This window comes from Anopheles moucheti, unplaced genomic scaffold (assembly GCF_943734755.1).
Source record: "Anopheles moucheti unplaced genomic scaffold, idAnoMoucSN_F20_07 scaffold_169_ctg1, whole genome shotgun sequence".
NCBI lineage: Eukaryota > Metazoa > Arthropoda > Insecta > Diptera > Culicidae > Anopheles > Anopheles moucheti.
This window is the reverse complement of record NW_026453631.1, coordinates 40025-50030: the sequence shown is the minus strand read 5'-3', so window position 1 is coordinate 50030 and position 10006 is coordinate 40025.

Below are 10006 nucleotides of genomic sequence, written 5' to 3'. Positions count from 1 at the left end.
ATCTATTTTAACTAGATCCGTCCATCCAAAACGAACTTTGTACTTTCTTATGGAATGCTACCAGAAGTGAGTTTGCATGCAAAAACTATCTATTTTAACTAGATTTGTCCATCCAAAACGAACTTTGTACTTTACTATGGAATGCTACCAGAAGTGAGTTTGCATGCAAAAACTATCTATTTCAACTAGATCCGTCCATCCAAAACGAACTTTGTACTTTCTTATGGAATGCTACCAGAAGTGAGTTTGCATGCAAAAACTATCTATTTTAACTAGATTTGTCCATCCAAAACGAACTTTGTACTTTACTATGGAATGCTACCAGAAGTGAGTTTGCATGCAAAAACTATCTATTTTAACTAGATTTGTCCATCCAAAACGAACTTTGTACTTTACTATGGAATGCTACCAGAAGTGAGTTTGCATGCAAAAACTACCAATTTCAACTAGATTTGTCCATCCAAAACGAACTTTGTACTTTCTTATGGAATGCTACCAGAAGTGAGTTTGCATGCAAAAACTATCTATTTTAACTAGATTTGTCCATCCAAAACGAACTTTGTACTTTACTATGGAATGCTACCAGAAGTGAGTTTGCATGCAAAAACTATCTATTTCAACTAGATCCGTCCATCCAAAACGAACTTTGTACTTTCTTATGGAATGCTACCAGAAGTGAGTTTGCATGCAAAAACTATCTATTTTAACTAGATTTGTCCATCCAAAACGAACTTTGTACTTTACTATGGAATGCTACCAGAAGTGAGTTTGCATGCAAAAACTATCTATTTCAACTAGATCCGTCCATCCAAAACGAACTTTGTACTTTCTTATGGAATGCTACCAGAAGTGAGTTTGCATGCAAAAACTATCGATTTTAACTAGATTTGTCCATCCAAAACGAACTTTGTACTTTACTATGGAATGCTACCAGAAGTGAGTTTGCATGCAAAAACTATCTATTTTAACTAGATTTGTCCATCCAAAACGAACTTTGTACTTTCTTATGGAATGCTACCAGAAGTGAGTTTGCATGCAAAAACTATCTATTTTAACTAGATTTGTCCATCCAAAACGAACTTTGTACTTTACTATGGAATGCTACCAGAAGTGAGTTTGCATGCAAAAACTATCTATTTTAACTAGATTTGTCCATCCAAAACGAACTTTGTACTTTCTTATGGAATGCTACCAGAAGTGAGTTTGCATGCAAAAACTATCTATTTTAACTAGATTTGTCCATCCAAAACGAACTTTGTACTTTCTTATGGAATGCTACCAGAAGTGAGTTTGCATGCAAAAACTATCTATTTTAACTAGATTTGTCCATCCAAAACGAACTTTGTACTTTACTATGGAATGCTACCAGAAGTGAGTTTGCATGCAAAAACTATCTATTTCAACTAGATCCGTCCATCCAAAACGAACTTTGTACTTTCTTATGGAATGCTACCAGAAGTGAGTTTGCATGCAAAAACTATCTATTTCAACTAGATTTGTCCATCCAAAACGAACTTTGTACTTTACTATGGAATGCTACCAGAAGTGAGTTTGCATGCAAAAACTATCTATTTCAACTAGATTTGTCCATCCAAAACGAACTTTGTACTTTCTTATGGAATGCTACCAGAAGTGAGTTTGCATGCAAAAACTATCTATTTTAACTAGATTTGTCCATCCAAAACGAACTTTGTACTTTACTATGGAATGCTACCAGAAGTGAGTTTGCATGCAAAAACTATCTATTTCAACTAGATTTGTCCATCCAAAACGAACTTTGTACTTTACTATGGAATGCTACCAGAAGTGAGTTTGCATGCAAAAACTATCTATTTTAACTAGATTTGTCCATCCAAAACGAACTTTGTACTTTACTATGGAATGCTACCAGAAGTGAGTTTGCATGCAAAAACTATCTATTTCAACTAGATCCGTCCATCCAAAACGAACTTTGTACTTTACTATGGAATGCTACCAGAAGTGAGTTTGCATGCAAAAACTATCTATTTCAACTAGATTTGTCCATCCAAAACGAACTTTGTACTTTCTTATGGAATGCTACCAGAAGTGAGTTTGCATGCAAAAACTATCTATTTTAACTAGATTTGTCCATCCAAAACGAACTTTGTACTTTACTATGGAATGCTACCAGAAGTGAGTTTGCATGCAAAAACTATCTATTTCAACTAGATTTGTCCATCCAAAACGAACTTTGTACTTTCTTATGGAATGCTACCAGAAGTGAGTTTGCATGCAAAAACTATCTATTTTAACTAGATTTGTCCATCCAAAACGAACTTTGTACTTTACTATGGAATGCTACCAGAAGTGAGTTTGCATGCAAAAACTATCTATTTCAACTAGATCCGTCTATCCAAAACGAACTTTGTACTTTACTATGGAATGCTACCAGAAGTGAGTTTGCATGCAAAAACTATCTATTTCAACTAGATCCGTCCATCCAAAACGAACTTTGTACTTTCTTATGGAATGCTACCAGAAGTGAGTTTGCATGCAAAAACTACCAATTTCAACTAGATTTGTCCATCCAAAACGAACTTTGTACTTTACTATGGAATGCTACCAGAAGTGAGTTTGCATGCAAAAACTATCTATTTCAACTAGATCCGTCCATCCAAAACGAACTTTGTACTTTCTTATGGAATGCTACCAGAAGTGAGTTTGCATGCAAAAACTATCTATTTTAACTAGATTTGTCCATCCAAAACGAACTTTGTACTTTACTATGGAATGCTACCAGAAGTGAGTTTGCATGCAAAAACTATCTATTTCAACTAGATCCGTCCATCCAAAACGAACTTTGTACTTTCTTATGGAATGCTACCAGAAGTGAGTTTGCATGCAAAAACTATCTATTTTAACTAGATTTGTCCATCCAAAACGAACTTTGTACTTTCTTATGGAATGCTACCAGAAGTGAGTTTGCATGCAAAAACTATCTATTTTAACTAGATTTGTCCATCCAAAACGAACTTTGTACTTTACTATGGAATGCTACCAGAAGTGAGTTTGCATGCAAAAACTATCTATTTCAACTAGATCCGTCCATCCAAAACGAACTTTGTACTTTCTTATGGAATGCTACCAGAAGTGAGTTTGCATGCAAAAACTATCTATTTTAACTAGATTTGTCCATCCAAAACGAACTTTGTACTTTACTATGGAATGCTACCAGAAGTGAGTTTGCATGCAAAAACTATCTATTTTAACTAGATTTGTCCATCCAAAACGAACTTTGTACTTTACTATGGAATGCTACCAGAAGTGAGTTTGCATGCAAAAACTATCTATTTCAACTAGATCCGTCCATCCAAAACGAACTTTGTACTTTACTATGGAATGCTACCAGAAGTGAGTTTGCATGCAAAAACTATCTATTTTAACTAGATTTGTCCATCCAAAACGAACTTTGTACTTTACTATGGAATGCTACCAGAAGTGAGTTTGCATGCAAAAACTATCTATTTCAACTAGATTTGTCCATCCAAAACGAACTTTGTACTTTCTTATGGAATGCTACCAGAAGTGAGTTTGCATGCAAAAACTATCTATTTTAACTAGATTTGTCCATCCAAAACGAACTTTGTACTTTACTATGGAATGCTACCAGAAGTGAGTTTGCATGCAAAAACTATCTATTTTAACTAGATTTGTCCATCCAAAACGAACTTTGTACTTTACTATGGAATGCTACCAGAAGTGAGTTTGCATGCAAAAACTATCTATTTTAACTAGATTTGTCCATCCAAAACGAACTTTGTACTTTACTATGGAATGCTACCAGGATTGAGTTTTCATGCAAAAACTATCTACTTTAACTAGATTTGTCCATCCAAAACGAACTTTGTACTTTCTTATGGAATGCTACCAGAAGTGAGTTTGCATGCAAAAACTATCTATTTTAACTAGATCCGTCCATCCAAAACGAACTTTGTACTTTCTTATGGAATGCTACCAGAAGTGAGTTTGCATGCAAAAACTATCTATTTTAACTAGATTTGTCCATCCAAAACGAACTTTGTACTTTACTATGGAATGCTACCAGAAGTGAGTTTGCATGCAAAAACTATCTATTTCAACTAGATCCGTCCATCCAAAACGAACTTTGTACTTTCTTATGGAATGCTACCAGAAGTGAGTTTGCATGCAAAAACTATCTATTTTAACTAGATCCGTCCATCCAAAACGAACTTTGTACTTTAATATGGAATGCTACCAGAAGTGAGTTTGCATGCAAAAACTATCTATTTTAACTAGATCCGTCCATCCAAAACGAACTTTGTACTTTCTTATGGAATGCTACCAGAAGTGAGTTTGCATGCAAAAACTATCTATTTTAACTAGATCCGTCCATCCAAAACGAACTTTGTACTTTACTATGGAATGCTACCAGAAGTGAGTTTGCATGCAAAAACTATCTATTTCAACTAGATCCGTCCATCCAAAACGAACTTTGTACTTTCTTATGGAATGCTACCAGAAGTGAGTTTGCATGCAAAAACTATCTATTTTAACTAGATCCGTCCATCCAAAACGAACTTTGTACTTTAATATGGAATGCTACCAGAAGTGAGTTTGCATGCAAAAACTATCTATTTTAACTAGATCCGTCCATCCAAAACGAACTTTGTACTTTAATATGGAATGCTACCAGAAGTGAGTTTGCATGCAAAAACTATCTATTTTAACTAGATCCGTCCATCCAAAACGAACTTTGTACTTTCTTATGGAATGCTACCAGAAGTGAGTTTGCATGCAAAAACTATCTATTTTAACTAGATCCGTCCATCCAAAACGAACTTTGTACTTTAATATGGAATGCTACCAGAAGTGAGTTTGCATGCAAAAACTATCTATTTCAACTAGATCCGTCCATCCAAAACGAACTTTGTACTTTCTTATGGAATGCTACCAGAAGTGAGTTTGCATGCAAAAACTATCTATTTTAACTAGATCCGTCCATCCAAAACGAACTTTGTACTTTAATATGGAATGCTACCAGAAGTGAGTTTGCATGCAAAAACTATCTATTTTAACTAGATCCGTCCATCCAAAACGAACTTTGTACTTTCTTATGGAATGCTACCAGAAGTGAGTTTGCATGCAAAAACTATCTATTTCAACTAGATCCGTCCATCCAAAACGAACTTTGTACTTTCTTATGGAATGCTACCAGAAGTGAGTTTGCATGCAAAAACTATCTATTTTAACTAGATTTGTCCATCCAAAACGAACTTTGTACTTTCTTATGGAATGCTACCAGAAGTGAGTTTGCATGCAAAAACTATCTATTTTAACTAGATCCGTCCATCCAAAACGAACTTTGTACTTTAATATGGAATGCTACCAGAAGTGAGTTTGCATGCAAAAACTATCTATTTTAACTAGATCCGTCCATCCAAAACGAACTTTGTACTTTAATATAGAATGCTACCAGAAGTGAGTTTGCATGCAAAAACTATCTATTTTAACTAGATCCGTCCATCCAAAACGAACTTTGTACTTTCTTATGGAATGCTACCAGAAGTGAGTTTGCATGCAAAAACTATCTATTTTAACTAGATCCGTCCATCCAAAACGAACTTTGTACTTTCTTATGGAATGCTACCAGAAGTGAGTTTGCATGCAAAAACTATCTATTTTAACTAGATTTGTCCATCCAAAACGAACTTTGTACTTTCTTATGGAATGCTACCAGAAGTGAGTTTGCATGCAAAAACTATCTATTTTAACTAGATCCGTCCATCCAAAACGAACTTTGTACTTTAATATGGAATGCTACCAGAAGTGAGTTTGCATGCAAAAACTATCTATTTTAACTAGATTTGTCCATCCAAAACGAACTTTGTACTTTACTATGGAATGCTACCAGAAGTGAGTTTGCATGCAAAAACTATCTATTTCAACTAGATCCGTCCATCCAAAACGAACTTTGTACTTTCTTATGGAATGCTACCAGAAGTGAGTTTGCATGCAAAAACTATCTATTTTAACTAGATTTGTCCATCCAAAACGAACTTTGTACTTTACTATGGAATGCTACCAGAAGTGAGTTTGCATGCAAAAACTATCTATTTCAACTAGATCCGTCCATCCAAAACGAACTTTGTACTTTCTTATGGAATGCTACCAGAAGTGAGTTTGCATGCAAAAACTATCTATTTTAACTAGATTTGTCCATCCAAAACGAACTTTGTACTTTAATATGGAATGCTACCAGAAGTAAGTTTGCATGCAAAAACTATCTATTTTAACTAGATTTGTCCATCCAAAACGAACTTTGTACTTTCTTATGGAATGCTACCAGAAGTGAGTTTGCATGCAAAAACTATCTATTTCAACTAGATCCGTCCATCCAAAACGAACTTTGTACTTTACTATGGAATGCTACCAGAAGTGAGTTTGCATGCAAAAACTATCTATTTCAACTAGATCCGTCCATCCAAAACGAACTTTGTACTTTCTTATGGAATGCTACCAGAAGTGAGTTTGCATGCAAAAACTATCTATTTTAACTAGATTTGTCCATCCAAAACGAACTTTGTACTTTACTATGGAATGCTACCAGAAGTGAGTTTGCATGCAAAAACTATCTATTTTAACTAGATTTGTCCATCCAAAACGAACTTTGTACTTTACTATGGAATGCTACCAGAAGTGAGTTTGCATGCAAAAACTATCTATTTCAACTAGATCCGTCCATCCAAAACGAACTTTGTACTTTCTTATGGAATGCTACCAGAAGTGAGTTTGCATGCAAAAACTATCTATTTTAACTAGATTTGTCCATCCAAAACGAACTTTGTACTTTACTATGGAATGCTACCAGAAGTGAGTTTGCATGCAAAAACTATCTATTTCAACTAGATCCGTCCATCCAAAACGAACTTTGTACTTTCTTATGGAATGCTACCAGAAGTGAGTTTGCATGCAAAAACTATCTATTTTAACTAGATTTGTCCATCCAAAACGAACTTTGTACTTTACTATGGAATGCTACCAGAAGTGAGTTTGCATGCAAAAACTATCTATTTTAACTAGATTTGTCCATCCAAAACGAACTTTGTACTTTCTTATGGAATGCTACCAGAAGTGAGTTTGCATGCAAAAACTATCTATTTTAACTAGATTTGTCCATCCAAAACGAACTTTGTACTTTACTATGGAATGCTACCAGAAGTGAGTTTGCATGCAAAAACTATCTATTTCAACTAGATCCGTCCATCCAAAACGAACTTTGTACTTTCTTATGGAATGCTACCAGAAGTGAGTTTGCATGCAAAAACTATCTATTTTAACTAGATCCGTCCATCCAAAACGAACTTTGTACTTTCTTATGGAATGCTACCAGAAGTGAGTTTGCATGCAAAAACTATCTATTTTAACTAGATTTGTCCATCCAAAACGAACTTTGTACTTTCTTATGGAATGCTACCAGAAGTGAGTTTGCATGCAAAAACTATCTATTTTAACTAGATTTGTCCATCCAAAACGAACTTTGTACTTTACTATGGAATGCTACCAGAAGTGAGTTTGCATGCAAAAACTATCTATTTCAACTAGATCCGTCCATCCAAAACGAACTTTGTACTTTCTTATGGAATGCTACCAGAAGTGAGTTTGCATGCAAAAACTATCTATTTTAACTAGATTTGTCCATCCAAAACGAACTTTGTACTTTCTTATGGAATGCTACCAGAAGTGAGTTTGCATGCAAAAACTATCTATTTTAACTAGATTTGTCCATCCAAAACGAACTTTGTACTTTCTTATGGAATGCTACCAGAAGTGAGTTTGCATGCAAAAACTATCTATTTTAACTAGATCCGTCCATCCAAAACGAACTTTGTACTTTCTTATGGAATGCTACCAGAAGTGAGTTTGCATGCAAAAACTATCTATTTTAACTAGATTTGTCCATCCAAAACGAACTTTGTACTTTCTTATGGAATGCTACCAGAAGTGAGTTTGCATGCAAAAACTATCTATTTTAACTAGATTTGTCCATCCAAAACGAACTTTGTACTTTACTATGGAATGCTACCAGAAGTGAGTTTGCATGCAAAAACTATCTATTTCAACTAGATCCGTCCATCCAAAACGAACTTTGTACTTTCTTATGGAATGCTACCAGAAGTGAGTTTGCATGCAAAAACTATCTATTTTAACTAGATTTGTCCATCCAAAACGAACTTTGTACTTTACTATGGAATGCTACCAGAAGTGAGTTTGCATGCAAAAACTATCTATTTCAACTAGATCCGTCCATCCAAAACGAACTTTGTACTTTCTTATGGAATGCTACCAGAAGTGAGTTTGCATGCAAAAACTATCTATTTTAACTAGATCCGTCCATCCAAAACGAACTTTGTACTTTCTTATGGAATGCTACCAGAAGTGAGTTTGCATGCAAAAACTATCTATTTTAACTAGATTTGTCCATCCAAAACGAACTTTGTACTTTACTATGGAATGCTACCAGAAGTGAGTTTGCATGCAAAAACTATCTATTTTAACTAGATCCGTCCATCCAAAACGAACTTTGTACTTTCTTATGGAATGCTACCAGAAGTGAGTTTGCATGCAAAAACTATCTATTTTAACTAGATTTGTCCATCCAAAACGAACTTTGTACTTTCTTATGGAATGCTACCAGAAGTGAGTTTGCATGCAAAAACTATCTATTTTAACTAGATCCGTCCATCCAAAACGAACTTTGTACTTTCTTATGGAATGCTACCAGAAGTGAGTTTGCATGCAAAAACTATCTATTTTAACTAGATTTGTCCATCCAAAACGAACTTTGTACTTTACTATGGAATGCTACCAGAAGTGAGTTTGCATGCAAAAACTATCTATTTTAACTAGATTTGTCCATCCAAAACGAACTTTGTACTTTACTATGGAATGCTACCAGAAGTGAGTTTGCATGCAAAAACTATCTATTTTAACTAGATTTGTCCATCCAAAACGAACTTTGTACTTTACTATGGAATGCTACCAGAAGTGAGTTTGCATGCAAAAACTATCTATTTTAACTAGATCCGTCCATCCAAAACGAACTTTGTACTTTCTTATGGAATGCTACCAGAAGTGAGTTTGCATGCAAAAACTATCTATTTTAACTAGATTTGTCCATCCAAAACGAACTTTGTACTTTCTTATGGAATGCTACCAGAAGTGAGTTTGCATGCAAAAACTATCTATTTTAACTAGATCCGTCCATCCAAAACGAACTTTGTACTTTCTTATGGAATGCTACCAGAAGTGAGTTTGCATGCAAAAACTATCTATTTTAACTAGATCCGTCCATCCAAAACGAACTTTGTACTTTCTTATGGAATGCTACCAGAAGTGAGTTTGCATGCAAAAACTACCAATTTCAACTAGATTCGTCCATCCAAAACGAACTTTGTACTTTCTTATGGAATGCTACCAGAAGTGAGTTTGCATGCAAAAACTATCTATTTTAACTAGATCCGTCCATCCAAAACGAACTTTGTACTTTCTTATGGAATGCTACCAGAAGTGAGTTTGCATGCAAAAACTATCTATTTTAACTAGATCCGTCCATCCAAAACGAACTTTGTACTTTCTTATGGAATGCTACCAGAAGTGAGTTTGCATGCAAAAACTATCTATTTTAACTAGATCCGTCCATCCAAAACGAACTTTGTACTTTCTTATGGAATGCTACCAGAAGTGAGTTTGCATGCAAAAACTATCTATTTTAACTAGATCCGTCCATCCAAAACGAACTTTGTACTTTCTTATGGAATGCTACCAGAAGTGAGTTTGCATGCAAAAACTATCTATTTTAACTAGATTTGTCCATCCAAAACGAACTTTGTACTTTACTATGGAATGCTACCAGAAGTGAGTTTGCATGCAAAAACTATCTATTTTAACTAGATTTGTCCATCCAAAACGAACTTTGTACTTTCTTATGGAATGCTACCAGAAGTGAGTTTGCATGCAAAAACTA